Raw genomic sequence first — 22204 nt, 5'->3', positions numbered from 1 at the left:
CTTTAAATACCAAAGTATTCAACTTAGCCCTTTTATCTGAACTCCAAGTTTATATATCTAATTAATTATTTGGCATCTCCACAGAGCTAACTGTCATCTCAAAATCATTATGTTAAAAAGTGACTTCCTATTCTTTCTCTTTCAAACCTATTTTACCTGCAGTCTTACCCATTTCTGTTGACGGCAGATCCATCTTTCTAGTGGCTCAGGTAGAAACAGTGGAGTCATCTTTTTCTTAAATTTTCTAGTTGCTTTTTGTTTGATATGTAAGAAAGCTGTTTAAAGTTAAATATTTAATTTGTAGTAGTGAGCTCATTATTTGTGTAATCATTTGTTTTTGGTTTTGTATGTATTTCCACATAAAAAAGCATTAATCTACAAGAATTATTTTGCTCTCTTGGGGTGCCTGGGTGGCTCAGTCGGTTAAGTGACTGACTCTTTGTTTGGCTCAGGTCATGATCTCAGGGTTGTGGGATCCAGCCCTGCATTGGGCTCCATGCTCAGCACGGAGTCTGCTTTTTCATCTCCCTCTGCGCCATCCTCCCCATGTCTTGTCTAATTACACTTGATAAGCAGATTCATTTCTTGACATTAAGCAATAACTACTTTTGACTTACATTCTAAACAGCTTTGGAATTAGGGTCCAGTGACTCTTGAATTGCTTGAAATAATAATTCTTCCCAGGGCTAGTACAACTTGAAATTTATAGTTCCTAGGAGAGCTGTACCGCATCTACTAATGGATTGTTGGTTGATACCAATTTCTATAGTATCTATAATTTTATATTTAATTTTAAATGAAATTCAGTGAGAATTACATTAAATTAAAAGAAGCATTTATATTCAGTTTTAGAATGACTTTATTCCTAAGTATATTCTGGAAAGTTACATTCTTTCAAGATTAATAAAATGCAGATCTCTTTAGGAGTAACTTGGGTTGAAAGATAAAATGCTGTTTCATCCGGGCTGCTAGCTCTATTTTCTCAATGATAAAGAACATTAGCCTCCCACCCCCGCCCCCCATCTTAAAGGAGAGCCTAAGTTTCAGCCTAAGTAGAACATTTGTGTCTTTTATTGAAACATATTCTCTGGCCTTCTCTGCCTAAATTAGAGTGAATAGTTTTTCACATGCTTCGGAAAGGGACATTTCAAGAGGACTTGTAAACTTTTTCCTATTTTATTTCCTTTTGAATTGTTATCAGAGGTGGTGAAAATCTTAAAGGAAAGTAAGGATATAATACAGAATGTGAGAAACTAGTATGTATTAATATGTGTAATGAAGTTTTAATTGTTATGGGGAAAAAAAAGGTACATGAGGACTATTTGCAACTTCTTACAGGGTTTAATTCTTTCCTGGAAATTACTTAACAAATGTTAACTTAAAATGACTTGGATTAAAACTTTCCATTGTTAAGGTGAGGGTTTGAATTCTGTGTTGGGTAAAATGATTCTGTGTCAGAAACATGTACTGGTGAGTTGTACATGTGGGTGGTAGTTCTGAGCAGGGTGATCATAGCCTAATTTGCTTGGGAAAGTGTTTTATATGCCTGTTATCCTGCCTTAATTATTTCTAGCACCCCTGCATTTTTATTGTTCCCTTGCATATTATTGCAAACTTAGTGGTTTAATAGAACACAAAATTTTAAACTCAGTTCTGTAGGTCAGAAGTCCAACATGGGTCTCATGAGGCTATAATCAAGATGTTAGAGAATCTGTTTCCTGTTCATTCAGTTTTTGGGCAAAATTCAGTTCTTTGTGGTTGTAAGACCTAGGTCTCCATTTTCTTGTCGCCTATAAACCAAGAGCGATTTTCAGCTTGTATAGGGAGCTGTATCTTGGCCCATCATCACTGCCTCCATTTTCAGCCAGCAAGAGCAAGTTGAATCCTCATCTGCTTCTCTCTGACCCTTCTTCCTCTATAGCATCTTTCTTTCTGACTCAAGTGATTGGGTTGAGCCTACCAGGGTAATCCAGGATAATTTCTCCATTTTGAGGTCCATGACTGTAATCACATCTTGAACATCCCTTTTGCCATGTAAGGTAACATATTCACAGGTTCTAGGGATTAAGACATGGACATCTTTGAGGGAGTTGGTGCGTTATTCTGCCTTCCACAGCACCTTTTCACTATTGGGAGTGACCCTGTTTGGACACAATTATATGGTCATTCAATTTCTAAGTAGCCAATTGAATTATTTCAAATAAGAGTAAAACCCCAAACTCAAGTTTCTGTCTCCCTCTCTTAAAATTTTGTCTCATTAGTTCTTTCCTTTTCTGCTTCCTCTCCTGCTTCTCTTTGACACCTTTGCAAAGGCATGAATAGTTTTTTCTGGCTCACTTGATAGAAGTCAGCATGGAGAGTGTATGTGATTTCTTTTTTGCCCTTATTTATGAATAAAGGAGCCACATATTTTATAGTCTGATGCCTTACATTATTCTTTTAGTCTTTGGTCATTACAGCCTGCCATTCTCATGTCCTCAGTGTTTAGTGACACAGGAATAGGTGAATTCTGAGGTTGTGCTGCTGCTTGTGCTGGACATTGTCCTTAGACTGTTACTTGGCAAGGAACAGGAATTAAGACAGGCTTTTTCCCCCCCTCTACCTTTAGATTTTATTTAATACCGAGAAATAGCTGGGCATTGCATTCATTTAAACAGTTGCTGATTTTTTTTTTTTGGAGGGGGTGGGTTGCTATGTTATAGAATATAATTTTACTAGCACAGCTGTCTTTTAATAAAGTAGATACTTGAATGTTTTTATTTCACATTTTTGAAAATTTTTACTTATTAAACTACATTAATTGAAGAAAATAATTATGTATTTTTTGTGTATCTAAAGACCAAATTGCCATTTATGTCTACTCTTCAACTTAAATTTGTAGTCTGGAATTTTTCCCAAAGCACAAAATATAATTTGTATTCAAATGGATTAATTTGTTCCTTGGACAGTCTAAACAAAGACCAAGTTATGGTTTTTAATCCTATATCTTGTTTTAATAAGCTAAGTAGATATTTGATACTTGCTGATTTATATATACTTGTGTCCTTAATTTAATAGTGAATCCATCAGAGTTTAGATTTAGCAATTAATGCATAGGATGAAACCAGTGCTACATACCTCTGAAGTTAATTTCTTTCTTTACAGTTTACAATGCCAGTTTTACACTCCATTTGCTGTCAGTAAAAATGTAGGCGGCAGGCACACCACATATTTATCATCACTAAGTTCACTATATCATACAGGAAAAGTACATTAATATGCCATACAGAAAACCTAACACACATAAATAGCCACTTAGCATTTTTAAGAACATATCTGACTTATTGATTAGCTTAAATATCTTTTAGTAGAGTGAGACAGCCACATAGAGTGCATACGTTCACTTACTTATCAGAACAAGTGCTTCTTGTGCTGATGAATGAGCATATCTCCTCTTTATGTATCGTGATGAAGATCAGACCTTCAAAAGCTTTCCCCTTTCCATTGGAATCCCTAAATCTTGACACAATTAAATTATTCCCAGGGTTCTTCAGATAAAGTGCACTCTGGAAAACAACTTTTTAAAACCTTATTATACATTTACATTCATGGTTGGCGTTCTAAGTCTCTTTTCCTGAAGTTTGTGCTGTTTTTCTCTGTTCTAGGCTCAGTGGTAGGTGGGGTGGGGTTTGAGAACTTTTCTTAATTTCTGTTTTCCATATGAACACTGGGTTCTACAGGCTGTACCTGTAAATTATTCTCAAATTGGATTGTGTGTATGTTTTAAAAAATATGTACAATACCAGTTAGATTTTTTCCTCACTGGAATATTTTATTGAAATTAGGAAATACCAAAATACAGTATCTAGTTTACATGGACACTGACCTAAACCTGAGAAAACAGTAATAAGAAATAATGCAGTTAATGAAAAAATGGGGGGAGTAATGTAACTGATATAAAGCATATGGAGCAGATGAAAATGTTTTTCTTTTAGTCTTTTATGGGCATTTACATTACATACATTCCAGAATTAAGACATTTTAAAAGAAAAATGTCCTAGCTTTCTTTTTAGTGAAGTAATACAGTAGGAAGTTATATGTTTAAAAGTTTTATAGTTTCCTCAGATACTTAGTTTTTTCCCTCTGGTTTACATTTTCTCTCTAAAACAAAAACAGTCTTTAAAATTCATGTTTCCTTGCACTACTTTCTAAGACCCTGCGTGTTTACTAACTTTGGGTAAGGTTTTTGTGAGTGTCCTCTCTTGAATATTGTCTTTATTTCTTGAGTCATTCCTTCTGGACTGGAACTATCTAATAAAGCCAGTCATTCCATTTTGTTTTATTTTAGTTAATTTCCACAGATATATTTGTAGACTTTGTTAAATAGTGTAGAATTGTCGGGCACCTGGGTGGCTCAGTCATTAAGTGGCTGCCTTCGGCTCAGGTCATGATCCCAGAGTCCTGGGATCGAGTCCCACATCGGGCTCCCTGCTCAGCGGGAAGCCTGCTTCTCCCTCGCCCACTCCCCCTGCTTGTGTTCCCTCTCTTGCTGTCTCTGTCTCTGTCAAATAAATAAATAAAATCTTTAAAAAAAAAAATAGGGTAGAATTGTCTTGAGTCTCTGCTCTTTACTGTTTCTTTCCCTTCCTTTTGAAGATTTTAAACTGTTAACAGTTTCATTGAGAACTCTAAAATCTGTAGCTCTGTGTATAACCTCATTCTCAAATCTCTATTTCTCATTTCCTACTGTCTTGAATACTTCGTTTTTTCCACCACAGTGAATGTCTGGAACTGAAAGCATTATTTTGCCCCTAACCTGTTGTTTCCAGCCAAATGGAGCCATTCTTGGTTTCTCTCTCATTACCCTTTAGATTCTTTCTCTTAGATCCAGGAATTCATGGTCTCCTCCCTTACCCATCATATCTTACTACTCAGTGGATATAGTCTTAGTAGTTTTCCTCCTGCTAGTTCCTTACCATTCCCCAAAACTGCCTTAATCCAGTCCTCTACAGCCTTATTCCTGGAATACTTCAGAGGCTTTTGCTATTTTCAAATCTGTCCCATATATTGTCAGATTAATTTTCCTAAGGCATTGCTTTTACTCTCTCACACTCTTGATTAGGAACCTTTGGTGGGGGGCGCCTGGGTGGCTCAGTCCTTAAGCGTCTGCCTTCGGCTCAGGTCATGATCCCAGGGTCCTGGGATTGAGCCCCGCATCGGGCTCCCTGCTCGGTAGGAAGCCTGCTTCTCCCTCTCCCACTCGCCCTGCTTGTGTTCCTGCTCTCGCTCTCTCTCTCTCTGTCAAATAAATAAATAAAATCTTAAAAAAAAAAAAAAAAAGGAACCTTCGGTGGTCCCACTTTGTCTATAGATTGAAATTTGGAGTCTCTAGCCTGATCTTCAAAGTTCTCTCATAAAGTTGTCCTAATTTACCATTTAGCCTTATCCTCTATTAGTCAGTAACAAAAATTCTCCTATTTCTATCAAGATGGTTCCAACATACCGAGAATTCCTACATTTGCACATCCTTCCTCATTTCACAGTATTTTCTCCTTCTCCTCCTTTGTGCCCTGTGATCTCTCTCCTGTTTTCTTTTGGCTCACCCAAAGCTTACATTTTCCAAACTGCAGCACATGTCTTGCCCTCTCTGTGAAATCTTCCTGAACAGCGTGGTCTACTGTAATCTCACCTTCTTCTGAACTCCTGTTTTGCTTTGTTGCTATTTACAAGGCACTTTCTGTTTGGTGTTTTGCACTCTTGTTTTTAGTTGGATCTAGGCCCTGTGTGGATAAGTGGATTTTAAGTGTCAGGAGAGCAGGGACCATGTTCTATTTCTTTGCATCTCTCTTATGGGCTAAGTACAATTCATTTCAAGTCTCAGATGTTAAATTGATTTTTGCTCACTTACTAGTTCCACAAATATTAATTGATTACCTAAACTTAAACACTATTGATAAAGAGTTAAACATAAGAAGTATGAAACCTGCATTCAGGGACTTTACATTCTAGAAGGGAAAGAGAAATAGTCTACAGCTAATTTAACAGTGCTTATTTAAGTATAATTGAGGAATGTGGTTTGTGAAAAAACCAGAAAATTGCCTCCCCCACTCTGTTGTTATTTGTATATATAATTTTTCTTACTTTAAAAATAAATTTTAATAGGGTAAATTACTCTTGAATTCATAGGTTTTCAAGTGGTAAATCTTGTTTTGTTCTAAATGTACATAATACTGATATGCTCTTTAGCTAAATCCAGTAGACAAAATAATAGAATGATTCATACATTTTTGACATTAAAACAATTATAGGAAATTTGTATATCATTTATGTGATATATAAACTGATGTGAAATAATTAAAAGATAATGAAAATATTTTTAAAAGGAAGATTTGCTAAACTCAAAACTATGAGAACTTCTGAGTTAATATTCTAAAGCTTTATTTTGTAGGAAAATAAAATTGAAACTGAATATATTGTTGGACACATTATTATTTTAGCTTTAAGTGTTTCTTCCAATGGCTTGAACAACATCATGTATGTCATAGGTATGATTTTTTGAGATTGTAATAACCATAGAAAGTTAATGTTAAAAGAATGGCAAAGTATGCACTGACACGAAAAATTATTGTATTTGCAAATGTAAAATCATAATTGACATAAATGTTATAGTTAGGAACATTATGAATGTAAATATGCCTTCTCTATTCTCAGTCCTGTAATGCCATTCTTTGTCCAGTGGGAGATGAAGAGTGATGTTGAGACTGCTGTTTAACCTATTATAACAGCTTTAAAAAAATTAAATAGCGTTGATGTAAATATGAGGAGGGAAAAGAGTATTTATCTCCATTAAGTGACATAAAAAGCCATGGTAAGAATAACAGGCGGGTGGGTGTGCATTAAGCAGTGAAATCCCTAAATTCAGATGCTAATTAAAAGCTCAAGGACAATTGCCTCCCACATACTTAACTGTTGTATATTTTCTTTAGTCAAAGTGTAATTCAGAGTTTGTGAAGTGGCTTTTAGTTTTTCACCTCCCCTTAACATATATGTTTTAAAAAAAAAACAGTAGAAACACTTCTCCTGGACTGTGATTTTGACAGATATAGATGGAATATTAAACCAGATGCTACAAAGATAATTCACATGATTGCTCTTGGATGGTCTTTATCAAGTGTCTTACCTGCTTCCCATTATTAAAAAGCAAATATTCAGTAGTAAAGTTAAAGTTATTGAATGAAGTATATTTGAGCACAATTTACTTGCTGTGGTGTACCCAGGACTAATTTAAGGCTTAGATTGTGAAAGGATGTATTAGTACTGGCATTAAGAGTATATTTGTTTAGATTATTATGATTTTTTAAAACTTCTTTTGGTTATGGTCTCTGGCATCTTGTCTTAAAAGTACAATACTGCTTTTTCCATTATCTGAGAAAAATTTCCTCTGCACTTTCTACACTACCTTTCAGTGGTGGTTTTGTAACGTGTTCATCAGTTGAAAGGGCCCATAGTATGGAAACCCTGTTCTTAGAAGGTAGATAGCTTTTAAGTGCAGAATAGCAGGGAGAGTGTTAGAGTCTTAAATTATTTTTAAAACTTTGTTTTTAGAAATAGAAATACAAAAAACCTTTTTGTAATTTTGCCACTTTCTTTTATTCTTAGGTATGCTTTTTATTTAGCTTTTAGTAACTTGTAATTTAAGATCACAGTTATTAGGTGTATTTCTGCATTTTATATATCGCTCCCAGATGCTACAGTATTAGTTTTTATCACTGCATATTTTATGAAATGTCAGCCTTCTGTTGGCTGTTCACGCAGCATTGTTAGTGATCAAAGACACAACATAAAGGAGAAGAATCTAAACAGTTGGCTTATCTTTGTCCTTCATTGTGACAAAAATACTATAAAATTACTTTATTATAAAAAGTCAAATAGAAGCATCATCTAACATGCAGTAGAAGGATAAATGTCTTTGCTTTTTTAGTGAAATGAAATCTTAAAATATTTAATATCACGAAAACTAGTTATAAAAAGAAATAATTTATAATTTTACAGTTTTTTTTGGTAAGGAATGTGGGTAACATGTTGTATGTAATGTTGTCATATTCTGCTGACTGACAGTGCTAGGCCTAGAAAAAGCCACACAGTTTTTGTCAACGTAAGAGGTTACTCAGTTTAAACTCTTCATTTTGTTACTCAAAATACATTTTAGAAAAGTGGTTATTAGTTTTAGTAAGTGCATTGTTTAAGTTGTATGTTACCTGGTTTGTTATTTTTCTTGAATTGACTTACTTTGTAGTTTAAAACTTCATTCCATAGATTTAAAAATCCTTTTTTTCTCTAGGTCAATGATTTCAATATCAAGATAAAAGTATAGAATGGGAAAAAATTCTCAAAGTCTGAAAGAAAATCTGTAAGAATAAAAATCTTGAATGATTTTGATCAGCTGTTGTGTATGCCCACCACAGCAGTTGGTTCAATCAATTTTATGTTTTGGGATGGTTTTATTAAAATGAGCTGCTGCTTTCAGTAAATCATTGAGAAAGATGCTGGCTTTATACATGTCTTTTTTTGGTGGAGGCAGGGCGATAATAGTTTCTCTTTGCAGCCTTATAAGTCAGTAAAGTTGGAGAAAATTCCTGACCACCAGAGAAGTCAGTATGTTTCTGTGTCATTGGTGTGGGCATTTGGAAGTAGAAGTAGAATGAGGATTTAGACTAAAAAGTCATTTTTTATATGCACTTTTATGGCGGTTGGCAGGAAACTGCCATTTCTAAAGGAAAATGATTGTCAGCAGGTAATAATGGTTTTAGTATCTTCTTTTTATTGCACACAATTTCTGTTTTTATAAATGAATGAAAGCTGGTTTTTGTGTGGGAGAATTAGACTTTTGAAAAGCAGCTTGAAAGACATAGCTATTGGATACTTGTAACTTAGGGGCCTCATCTTTTTTCCTGAGGTGCCTGAAACCCTCACCCAAAGTGTGGTCTATAGTTCAACAGCATTGGTGTTACCTGAGAGCTTGTTAGAAATGCAGAATATTGGGCCCAGCCCCATGCTTACTAAATCACCATCTGCATTTTTATCAAATTTCCATTTAGCATGCCCATTAAAATTTGAGAAGAGCAACTGTAATACTTCTGAGTCAAAACCTCTCATTTGCTCAGTTTGTGTATGTTTTAATTGTGGGATGCTATAATGGAGTTGGGCATTTGCAGTTGGAGAGTTGGAGGAGGCAATGTAAGCTCACATCAGAATTGTAATGGGACCCTGAAGAAGGCAAGTATTTAATCTAGAACTCACAGGGATTTGATCTGTAAGTAATTGCAGTTAGAATCAGTCACTACTTTGTACCAAACATGGGAAACTTCACATTACCCTGCTGATGTTAAGCTGGTGGTTTCTTTTGGTGTATAAGTGTCTTTATCAAATATTCTGGTGTTTTCTCTCACTAACAGTATAGTCAGCATTTCCAAAGTGTATTCTACGTTGTATTTTTCCTAGGAGATTTTCCGAGTAGAGAGAGCCCATGGTCAAGTTTTGGAAAGCACTGTATACTTTCTTCGTTTCTAGGAGAATCACAATATACATTGATTTATATTTAAATATCTGAGAGACACCTGGGTGGCCCAGTCAGTTAAGTGTCTGCCTTCGGATCAGGTCATGATCCCTGGGTCCTGGGATCAAGACTCACGTTGGGCTCCTTGCTCAGTGTGGAGCCTGCTTCTTCTTCTGCCTGCCGCTCCCCCTGCTTGTGCTCTGTCTCTCTCTGACAAATAAATAAATAAATAAAATCTTTATTTATTTTTTTTTTAAAGATTTTATTTATTTATTTGAGAGAGAGAATGAGATAGAGAGAGAGACAGCATGAGACGGGGGAGGGTCAGAGGGAGAAGCAGACTCCCCGCCGAGCAGGGAGCCCGATGTGGGACTCGATCCTGGGACTCCAGGATCATGACCTGAGCCGAAGGCAGTCGCTTAACCAACTGAGCCACCCAGGTGCCCCATAAATAAAATCTTTAAAAGTAAAAATAAATATCTGAGAACCTGGTGTAGCTTAATTCAATTTAGCATTTTCCAAATTAACTTGTCCATAGCATTCCCACCCCCTCCCTTTTTTAAAAGGCAACCATTATTATCTTTTCCATTAGCATATGCAAACTGGCTTCTTTCCATTATTTAATCTTTTTTTTTCTTCCAAATTTTTATTTAAATTCTAGTTAGTTAACCTACAGTGCAATGTTGGTTTTGGAGGTAGAATTCAGTGATTAATCAGTTACATACAACACCCAGTGCTTATCATATCAAGTGCCCTCCTTAATACCCATCACTCATCTAACCCATCTCCCACCCACGTCCCTCCATCAACCCTCAGTTTGTTCTCTATCCTTAAGAGTCTCTTATGGTTTATTTCCCTCTCCCCCCCCCCCATATGTTCATCTATTTTGTTTCTTAAATTCCACATATGAGTGAAATCGGTATTTGTCTTTCTCTGACTTATTTTGCTTAACATAATATACTCTAGCTCCATCCACGTTATTGTGAATGGCAAAATGTCATTCTTTTTGATGGCTTAGTAATATTCCGTTATGTATAGAGACCATACCTTCTTTATCCATTCATCAGTCGATGGTCATTTGGGCTCTTTCCATAGTTTGGCTATTGTTGAAAATGCTGCTATTAACATCAGGTTGCATGTGCCCCTTTGAATCTGTATTTTTGTATCCTTTGGGTAAATACCTAGTAGTGCAATTGCTGGATAACTTTTTGAGGAACCTCCATACTGTTTTCCAGAGTGGCTGCACCAGCTTACATTCCCACCAACAGTGTAAGAGGGTTCCCCTTTCTCTGCATCCTAGCCAACATCTGTTGTTTCCTGTGTTGTTCATTTTAGTCATTCTGACAGCTGTGAGGTAGTATCTCATCATGGTTTTGATTGTATTTCTCTGATGATGAGTGATGTCGAACATCTTTTCAATTGTCTGTTAGCCATCTGGATGTTTTCTTTGGAAAAGTGTTTATCCATGTCTTCTGCCCCTTTCTTAACTGGATTATTTGTTTTTTGGGTGTTGAGTTTGATAAGTTCTTTATAGAGTTTGGATACTAATCCTTTATCAGATATGTTGTTTGCAGACACCTTCTCCCATTCCTTAGACTGCCTTTTAGTTTTGTTGATTATTTCCTTTGCTGTACAGAAGCTTTTTATCTTGATGAAGTCCCAATAGTGCTTTTTTGCTTTTGTTTCTCTTGTCTCCAGTGATGTGTCTAGTAAGAAGTTGCTATGAGGTCAGAGAGATTGCTGCTTGTGTTCTCCTGTAGGATTTTGATGGTTTCTTGTCTGACACTTAGGTCTTTGATCCATTTTGAATTTATTTTTGTGTGTGACATAAGAAAGTGGTCCAGTTTCATTCTTACGCATGTTGCTGTCCAGTTTTCCCAACACGTTTATTGAAGATTCTGTCCTTTGTCCATTTGATATTCTTTCCTGCTCCTTTGAAGATTAGTTGACCATGTAGTTGTGGGTCCATTTCTGGATTTTCTATTGTTTCATTGATCTCTGTGTCTGTTTTTGTGCCAGTACCATACTGTCTGGATGACTTTGTAGTATAGCTTGAAATTCAGAATCTTGATGCCTCCAGATTTGTTTTTCTTTTTCAGGATTGCTTTGGCTATTTGGGGTTTTTTTGTGGTTCCATACAAATTTTAGGATTGTTGTTCCAGCTCTGTGAAAAATGCTGGTGGTATTTTAATAGGGATTGAATTTAATGTATAGATTACTTTGGGTGGTAGAGACATCTTAACAATGTTTGTTCTTCCAATCCATGAGCATGGAATGCTTTTCCATTTCTTAGCATCCTCTTCAATTTTTTTTTGTAAGTGTTGTATAGTTTTCAGAGTACAGATTTTTTACCTCATTGGTTAGGTTTATTCCTGGGTATTTTATTGGTTTTGCTGCAATTGCAAATGACATCGATTCCTTCATTTCTTTTTCTGCTGCTTTGTTATTGGTGGATAGGAATGCAACAGGTGTCTCTGTGCTGACTTCATATCCTGTGCCTTTCCTGAATTCGTGTATTAGTTGAGCAATTTTTTGGTAGGTTTGGAGTCTTTTGGGTTTTCTACATAGAATATCATGTCACCTGTAAAGAGTGAAAGTTTGACTTATTCCTTGCCTATCTGGATGCCTTTTATTTCTTTTTGTTGTCTGATTGGCTGAGGCCAAGATTTCCAGTACTATGTTAAGTAGTAATGGTGAAAGTGGACATCCTTGTCTTGTTCTTGACTGTAAGGGAAAGGCTTTCAGTTTTTCCCCCATTAAAGATGATATTAGCTGTGGGTCTTTCATATATGGCCTTTATGATGTTGAGGTATGTTCCATCTATCGCCCACTTTGTTGAGGGTTTTTATCAAGAATGGATGCTGTATTTTGTCAAATGCTTTTTCTGCATCTATTGAGAGGATCTTATTCTTTTATTAATGTGTTGTATCACATTGATTCATTAGTGAATATTGAACTACCCTTGCAGCCCAGGAATAAATCCCACTTGATTGTGGTGAATAAAATTCTTTTAATGTACTACTGAATTCGGTTTTCTAGTATCTTGTTGAGAATTTTTGCATCGATGTTCATCAGGGATACTGGCCTGCAATTTTTTAGTGGGTTCTTTGTCTGGTTTTGGAATCAAGGTAATGCTAGTCTTGTAGAATGAGTGTGGGAGTTTTCCTTCCATTTCGACTTTTTGGAACAATTCAAGAATAGGTATTAACTCTTCTTTAAGTGTCTGGTAGAATTCCCCTGGGAAGCCATCTGGCCGTGGACTTTTGTTTTTGGGGAGATTTTTGATTACTGTTTCAGTTTCTTTGCTGGTTATGGGTCTGTTCAAATTTTCTAATCCTGTTTCAATTTTGGTATTTGTATGTTTCTAGGAATTTATCCATTTCTTCCAGATTGCCTGGTTTGTTGGCATATAATTTTTTCATAATATTCTCTTATAATTGTTTGTATTTCTGTGGTGTCGGTTGTGATCTCTCCCTTTTCTTTCATGATTTTTTTTTTTTTTTAATTTGGGTCGTTCCTTTTTTCTTTTTGATGAGTCTGGCTGGGGGTTTATCAATTTTTTAATTCTTTCAAAGAACCAGTTCTTCATTTCATTGATCTGTCATTTCTGCTCTAATCTTCATTATTTCCCTTCTTCTGCTGGCTTTGGGCTTTATTGGATGTTCCTTTTCTGGCTCCTTTAGGTGTAAGGTTAGGTTGGGTATTTGAGACATTTTTTGCTTCTTGAGGTAGGCCTGTATTGCAATATATTCCCGTCTTAGAACTGCCTTTGCTGCATCCCAAAGGTTTTGGGCTGTTGTGTTTTCATTTTCATTTGCTTTCATGTACTTTTTAATTTCATCTTTAATTTCCTCATTAACCCATTCATTCTTTAGTAGGCTGTTCTTTAACCTTCATGTATTTATGGTCTTTCCAAAATTTTTCTTGTGGTTGACTTCAAGTTTCATAGCATGGTGGTCTGAAAATATGTATGGTATGATCTCAATCTTTATGTACTTGTTGAGGGCTGATTTGTGACCTAGTGTGTGATCTATTTTGGAGAATGTTCCATGTGTACTTGAAAAGAATGTGTATTTTGCTGCTTTAGGATGAAATGTTCTTAATATATCTGTTAAGTCCATCTGGTCCAGTGTGTCATTCAAATCCATAGTTTCCGTGTTGATTTTCTGCTTAGATGATCTGTCCATTGTAGTGAGTGGGGTGTTAAAGTCCCCTACTATTATTGTATTATCAAGAGTTTCTTTATGTTTGTTATTAATTGATTTATATATTTGGGTGCTCCCAAGTTGGGGGCGCATAAATATTTACAATTGTTAAATCTTCTTGATGGATAGATCCCTTAATTATGATTTAATGCCCTTCTTCAGCTCTCGTTACAGTCTTTGGTTTAAAATCTAGTTCGTCTGATGTAAGTATGGCTACTCTGGCTTTCTTTTGGCATCCATTAGCATGATATATGGTTCTCGATTCCCTCACTTTCAATCTGCAGATGTCTTTAGGTCTAAAATGAGTCTCCTGTTGGCAGCATATAAGTGGTTCTTTTTAAAATCTATTCTGATACCCTATGTCTTTTGATTGGAGCATTTAGTCCATTTATGTTCAGAGTGATTATTGAAAGATATGTACTTAGTGCCATTGTGTTACCTGGTAAAGTTAGTGTTTCTGGTGATGTTTTCTGTTCCTTTCTAGTCTTTGTTACTTTTTGTCTCTCCCCTTCCCCACACTCAATGAGTCCCCCTTAATATTTCTTGCAGGACTGGTTTAGCGGTCACGAACTCCTTCAGTTTGTTTGGGAAACTCTCTCTTTTTATCCTTAATGACAGTCTTGCTGGATAAAGTATTCTTGGCTGCTATTTTTCCCATTCAGCACGTTTAATATCCTGCCATGCTCTTCTGGCTTGCTAAGGTTCTGTGGACAGATCTGCTGTGAACCTGACATGTCTTTCCATCTTGGTTAAGGACATTTGTTTTTCCCTTGCAGCTTTCAGGATTCTTTCCTTGTCTGTGTATTTTGTGAATTTGGCAATGACCGGTTTTGTTGAATTTAATGGGAATTCTCTGTGCTTCTTGGATTTTGATGTCTTTGTCCTTCCCCAGATTAGGGATGTTTTCAGCTATAATTTGCTCAAATAAACCTTTTCTTCCCATCATCTTGGACTCCTATGATATGAATGTTATTCTGTTTTAATAAGTTGCTGAGTTCCCTAAGTCTACCTTTGTGATCCATTACCTTTGTTTCCCTCTTCTTTTCAGTTTCATTATTTTCCATAATTTTATCTTCTGTATCACTGATTTGTTCCTCTAATTCATCCATCCTTATTGTTAATGGCATCCATTTGGGTTTGCATCTTTGTTATAGCATTTTTAATGTTGGCTTGACTAGCTTTTAGCTCTTTTATCTCTTCAGTAAGGGATTCTCTCATCTCTTCTATGCTTTTTCAAGCCCAACTAGTTTCCTTATAATTGTTTTAAATTCTAGTTCAGACATCTTACTTATATCTGTATTGATTAAATCCTTGGCTATCATTTCTTCCTGGGGTGTTTCTCTTTCAGGTGAATTCCTTCATCTTGTCATTTTGGAGGTCAAAAACAAACAAAAAAGCAAAATAAAATAAAAATAAAAAAATAAATGAAGTGAGGTGTGTTTTGGTCTGCTTGCTAAGAGAAGCTTCACAGAAAAAGAAAAAAAGATGAAAAATAATAAATAAATAAATAAATAAATAAATAAATTTCTCTTTTTGTATCTAAAACAAAAACAAACCCAAAGGAAGCTAGATCCTGTTTCCCATAGGGCTGAAGCTAATGCAGCACTCTGTGATCAATAGACTTGGTGCAGGTGAGAGGTTTGTGCTGGTCTTCTGGGGGAGAGGCCTGCTGCTCTCCTTCTCGGGTATATTATATGCCCTAGAGAAGATGAGCCTGCAGGGCTCAGGGGGCCGGAGCTTGTAGTGCCTCTGTTCTCCTCTTGGTGTGCTGTTTAGCTGAGTTCAGTGAGTGCTGGAGATGGATGAAAAGGGCTTCTCCCCCTTTCTGTTTCTCCGGAATGGGAGATTCATGCCCACCACTCCTCAAGAAGCCCTCACGGATGAGCCAGCATCACCCCTTGTATCCCTGGCTTCTGTCAGATCACCTCCTTCACCCTGTCCTTGACCGAGCTGTCCTCCTGGTGGTGTAACACTCCATCGTTTTATCTCAGTCGTGGCCCTGTTTCACAACCCCTACACTTCAGAGACCTGCTTGGTGGTGACCTGGGCTGATCCTCTGGGAGAGGGTCTTGCTTTGTTGTAGCCCATGCTGTCTTGTCCCAGAAGATAGTCCCATGATTGCATGGAGTTTATGGTGAATCCCAACACAAAGCTGGCGCCAGGGTATGCTGCCTCCAGCTGGAGTCTTTGTTCCTATGCTGGTGAACAGGGCAGCTCAGTGGGGCCCCCAGGGTCCTTTGACAGAGGAGAGGCTGTATCACCTCTACCAAATACACTCCAAGTAGGGGAGCCACTTCTCCCAGTGTGACCCAGGGGATCCTCAGACTGCACTGCCTGCCTGGGGCTCTGCCCTGCTTCCCACCAGAGCACCCCTAAGCCCCTTGGGTGTGACCTTGGCTATGGCACTGACCTCTGAACCTTCAGACTCTGTGCTCCACTGTTTATAAGAAAAAAAAAAACTGGCTGTATTGACACCCTCTCCTTTTTCTCAGTCAGTGGTTTTTGGGAAACAGTCTTCTTATGTATTTACCTGTGCGTGTTTTCAGTCTTTCTCACTACTCCCTCCATGATCAGGGCTCCCTCCCCTTTGCAGTGCCCATAGCACTTTTCGCCCAGGAATCAACCCTCCGCTGTTCTTATCTTCCATGGGTGGTGTTTTCAGTTTGTATTTGTGCAGCTTTGTTCTCGAAAACTTCCAGTGGATTTCTTGGATGTTCAGAATGATTTGATATTTATCTAGCTGTGTTCGAGGGAGGAGGCAACTTAGGGTCACCCTACTCATCCCCATCTTAATTCTCTTCTCCAGTATTTATTCTTTTTGATCAAAATAAGAGATGTCTTTAAATTGTCATGACATTATGCTACTTAAAACAGACTTTCCTGTATTGTTCTTTAAGTGGTAAAGTTATGGGTACAGCCCTTGTATGCTGAAGGGGTTGAACATGGCAGACATTTTCAAGGCTCGAATAACTAAGAAAGCATCTTTTAGAAAGTAAATGTTGAGTAGATCCCAGTCAGATTTGGTGGGTAAATGGAAGGTTCCTATGTTTCTAGAATGAGGAAAACCATGAGCAGTGGAACAAGTTAAACACTTGAGTTCAATAAATGTTTACTGAAATCCTTAATATAGAATAGGTTCTGTACTTGGCCTTGGGCATAGTGTAGTGTTAAAGATACAGTTCTGCCCTCTGGTTGCTTATTGGAGTGAGTATAGTACATCCTGATAAATGTATGAGAGCTAGAATCCACAACATAAGATTTTTTCTGGAGATTTGTAAAAAGTAACGTTGGCCAGAATACTGTGTTCTGGAGAGCCAGAGACAGGATGCAGTTGTAGTGACAGGTGCCTACAGTTGGGGAAAATAGAGGAAAGACAATGAGGAAAGAGAATTTCAAAAGGTAGGATAGGGAAGACCTAGTGGAAATCTTAGTGGTAAAGGTGAGGCTAAATCTAACACCCAAAAAACAAAACAAAACAAAAAATAAATCTAATACTCAAAATCCAATATATCTGATATTTAAAACCAATGCTAGACTCTGGAGTAAGACTGAACTTACAGGCTGATTACTTCACGTTGTGAGTCCTCATTCTCACTGTCACATGGAATTAAAAAAGTAGGAAAAAGTAAATGATTGGCTCAAAAAATACTTCTAACTAGGAATAAGTTCAAACTTAGAGAAGAGTTGAATCTTTACCTGGATTCAATTACTGTTAAGATTTTACCCCATTGGCTTTATCATTTGGGTATTTTCTCTCCTTCCACCCCCCCCAATTTTTTTTTTCCCTGAACCTGTTGAACAGAGATTGCAGAGATCGATGTACCATTCTAGAAGTACATCAGTGTATATATCCTAAGAATAGGAATATTTTCTTCCATACCTAGTACAATGGATATATTACTTTTATCTAACCTATCATTCATATTCTACATTTATCAGATGACCCAATAATATTTTTATAGCATTTTCCGCCTTCAATAAGAATCCTGTCTAGGATCAGTTACTGCGTTTAGTTGTCATGTCTCTTTACCCTTCTTTAATCTGAAATGGTTCCACAGCCTTTCTTTTGTCTTTTATGACATTGACATTTTTGAATAATACGGTCTTTCATTCGTCTGTCTATCTACCTATCTATCACTCTTTATTTGGGATTGTCTGGTATTTACTCATGATTAGATTCAGGTTACATATTCCACTCAGAATACTGCATATGTCCATCTCAGGATTATCACATCTGGAGGCACATTGGTGATACTAATTTTTATCCTTTGGTCGGTGATGTTAATTTTTATCATTTGGTCAGAGTGTTGTCAGATTTCTCCACTCTGGAGTTACAGTTTTTTTCTCCTGCAACTAATAAGCAGTCTGTGGGGAAACAGTTTAAGATAATGCAAGTATCCTGTTCCTCATCAAAATTTCCACCTAGATTTAGCATCTATTAATGATTCTTACCTGATACAGTTTTTTCTTTTTCTTTTCTTTTTTTTTTTTTAGATTTTATTTATTTATTTGAGAGAGAGAGAGTGAGAGATTGAGAGCATAAGCAGGGTGAGGGACAGAGGGAGAAGGAGAAGCAGACTCCCCACTGAGCAGGGAGCCTGACATGGGGCTCGATCCCAGGACCCTGGGATCATGACCTGGGCTGAAGGCAGACACTTAACTGACTGAGCCACCCAGGCGCCCTTGGTACAGTTTTTTCTCTAATGGGTGCAGACTGATGATATTCCAGTTCCAGCCCTCCTTCCAGTCATCATCAGCATTCTGATATAAGCAAAAGCCATTTATTGACTGACTAATTTACAGTTGACCCTTGAACAATGCGGGTTTAAACTATGGGTCCACTTATATGCATATTTCTTCTGATAAATACAGTGCAGTACTGTAAATATATTTTCTCTTCCTTCTGATTGTCTTAATATTTTCTTTTCTCTAACTTAATTTTAAGAATACAGTATATAATACATATACAGAATATGTGTTAATTGACTATGTTATCAGTAAGGCTCTGGTCAACAGTAGGCTTTATTCGTTGGTGGGAATCATTGATCATTGGTATGAGCTTATGAATATCTGTTCTTTTCAGTGCTTTATAATTCATTACTGATTATAAATTGTCTAGGTTTTGTTAGTGGATTAGTGCTTAGAAAAGTCTACTGAGAAGAGAGGCTGAGCTAAAATAAAACAAAAGCATTTATATGGGGTCTCAGAATTGCAATTTAGGGAACACAGATTTGGGCAGCAGCTCAAATAGTGTGTCCCCCACCCCACAACAAGAGTCAAGGGTTTTTAAGGACAAAGGGGAATGCATATTTTGTTTTTTTACAAAAAATTTGGGCGTTGGCAGCAGGTAACTAATCTTGGCTGAATATAATTGGTTAAAGTTATCACCAAGCAAAGTCTCTTACTTTAGCAAGTTGCAGGCTGAGTCCTTGGAATATTTCCTGTTTGGCCCAGTTAAAAAGTTCATGGTTCCACCTGGTGAGGACATGCGTTAGGCCCATGTCTTTAATGGGCTCTTGGCTCCATTTTAAAACCCCCTAAGTGACTTCATTTTAACTTTCACAACGTTCCTCTATTACATTTTTGAGTGCTTTCTTCCTTTCTGGCAAAAGAAATTGTCACAAACTTATCTTTGCTCTATTCTGCCCCAGTTCTGGGCAGCTACTTCCCTGAAGAGCACTGATGGGTATTAGTGGAGGAATCATATTAGAGATCAAAATCTGGGTACTACTGCACCCATTGTTACTGGATTGTGCTCATCTCTACAGGGTCTTGGCTTTTAGGCCATTTTAGAGAGGACAGAGCTACGAAATATAGGCTTATATATATACTTACACATTTACATTGACACATAAATATATACATACATTCATACTGATAAACATACATTATACATTTTAGAAATCATTAGGTCACACCAGTGTGTCTAATTCTAATCCATCTCCACAGGGTTCTTTCTTGTCTTCCACCTTTCCTTCCTTCCTTCCTTTATTTATGATTTTATTTGTTTATTTGACAGAGAGAGACACAGCGAGAGAGGGAACACAAGCAGGGGGAGTGGGAGAGGGAGAAGCAGGCTTCCCGCAGAGCAGGGAGCCTGATTTGGGGCTCGATCCCAGGACTCTGGGATCATGACCTGAGCCGAAGGCAGATGCTTAAGCGACTGAGCCAGCAGGCGCCCCGAGGTCTCACTTTCTTAACACTGGACCTTCTCATAGGGCTGCGATCATGACTTGAGCCGAAGGCTGACGCTTAACAACTAAGCCACCCAGGGGCCCCCCGCCTTTCCATATTGATATGTCTCTTCTTTCATAGGGAGAACATTGGTTTCCAGTAGTATTAACACCTTAACTTACTGTGCAACTCATTAATACTCTAAAATAGTTTCAGAATTGGTTCATAATACCACTACAACAAACAAATCTACCAAAAAGAATTCAATATTTGAAGTACTTTCTTCACCCCACTGAATTCTGTGAGTATATCTAATCAAATACTATACTCACATAGTTACTTGGTTGGATCACTTATTTCCTTTTTATCCCTTAAATATGGATTTGGTATTAATTTGAAATACAGTTCAGTTCACTCATTTTAGCTTCCTGTCAGCTTTTGAATTTTTTCCTTCTTTATATCTTAATTTAATTTTCTGAATATGTAGAAAATGATCATTTACTTTTCCAAAAAGTAAAATTTTATGAAAAGGTATACTCATAAAAGTGTCACTTTATTTCCCCCATTTCACCACATCATTTATAGGTAAGCTACTTTATTGTTTTTTAGTTCATTCTTCCTTTTATAAAGATAGGCAGATAAATTTTCTTAATATTTTTTCTTATTCTTATGAAACACATCATAGTATATATGTCCTTTTGCAATTTACTTTTTTCATTTATCAATATCTTTTGGAAATCACTCTATATTAGTTTATAGAGATCTTCCTCTTTGATTTTTACATACACTTAATACTTTATTTTGTGTCCATACATAATGTTATTCAATGGATCTTTTATGCTTGGGCCCTTCAGTAGTTTCCAGTATTTTGAAATTGCATATAATGAAGCAACAAATAACCTTGTGCATATGTATTTTCATATTGTTGCAGATTTATCATCAGGGTAAATTCCTTGAAGTGGGATCGCTGGTTCAAAGGGTAACGCTTATGTAGCTTTATTAGATATATGCCCAGTTCTATACCATTTTGTGTCCACTACTAGTGTATGGGAGTGCCTGTTTCTCCACAGCCTTGCCAACAGAGTATACTATAAAACGTTTGAATTTTTCCCAGTCTGATAGATGAGATAATTTGCCTTATCTTATGAGTGGAACCAAATGTCTTTTCATATATTTAAGAACCACTTTCTATAGGATATTTGACCTTTCCCCCCCCTCAGTTTTGAATGTTTTTTTTTGTAGTGATATCAGCCATTTATATTTATCAGTGGTAAATATTGCAAATGTTTTCTCCCAGTTTGTCATCCGTCATTTGATTTTGCTTGTGGTGTTTTTTCTTGTAATATAGAAGTTTTGTATTTAGATTTCAGTCCTAGTTAGAAAGCCTTTTATTTTATAAATTCCCAGGCTATAGGAGCAACTCAGTGATTCTTTTTTACTTGCCTAGGTTCATTTTTTACATTTAAATCTCTGAATTATTTGGAGTTGAGTACAATGTGAGAAAAAGATCAGATTTTTACCTTTCTTTCCCGAAAATGTCTATTCATTTGTTAAAAAGACCATTCCTATACCAGTGTTTTGTGATATCACCTTTATGATAGCTGAATCCGTTTCTAGAGTTCTGTTGCATTGGTCTCTCTGACTATTCATGCAGCAGTACCACACTGTTCTAATTACAGAGGCTTTGTAGTGTGTTTAATGTCTTTAGTGTGTTTTAGTGAGGTCCCCCATATATATTACTTTCCAGTGATTCCTAGCCTTTCTAGTGTTTCTTTTCTACTTGAACTTAAATATCAAGTTGTCTAACTCCACTAAAAAGGTCATTCCTATTTTTATTGAGCTCAAGTTATATTTATAATTTTATGATGTATTGTTGAGATATCCTAACTAAGGACAAAGTCCTTCTTTTCATTTGTTCAGGAATACTTTTGTCTCTTTTAAGAGTGTTTCTTTTTCTTCTTTTGTTTTCTTTTTTCTTTTTCTAAACGATGATTAATGAATTTATTTTGTTTATTATGTTCAATTAGCCAACATATAGTACATCATTAATTTTTGATGTAGTGTTCAACGATTCATTACATGCGTATAACACCCAGTGCTTATCACAACATGTGCCCTCCTTAATACCCATCACCCAGTTACCCCATCCTGCACCCCCTTCCCTTCTGTAACCCTCAGTTTGTTTCCCTGAGTCCAGAGTCTCTCATGGTTTGTCTCCTTTCTGATTTCTTCCCAGCTTTCCCTCCCTTCCCCTGTGGTCCTCTGTGCTATTCCTTATGTGCCACATATG

At 36.6% G+C, this 22204-nt stretch overlaps 1 protein-coding gene across 7 annotated transcripts in view; it reads left to right on the top strand.

The window, feature by feature from the left end:
• Positions 1–22204, top strand: part of TBC1D5 (TBC1 domain family member 5) — a 567676-nt gene that overhangs the window by 103307 nt on the left and 442165 nt on the right. The window lies entirely within an intron of this gene.

Source organism: Halichoerus grypus, chromosome 1 (genome assembly GCF_964656455.1).
Source record: "Halichoerus grypus chromosome 1, mHalGry1.hap1.1, whole genome shotgun sequence".
NCBI lineage: Eukaryota > Metazoa > Chordata > Mammalia > Carnivora > Phocidae > Halichoerus > Halichoerus grypus.
Note: the sequence above shows the minus strand (reverse complement) of the source record. Positions and strands in the feature narration are given on the sequence as shown.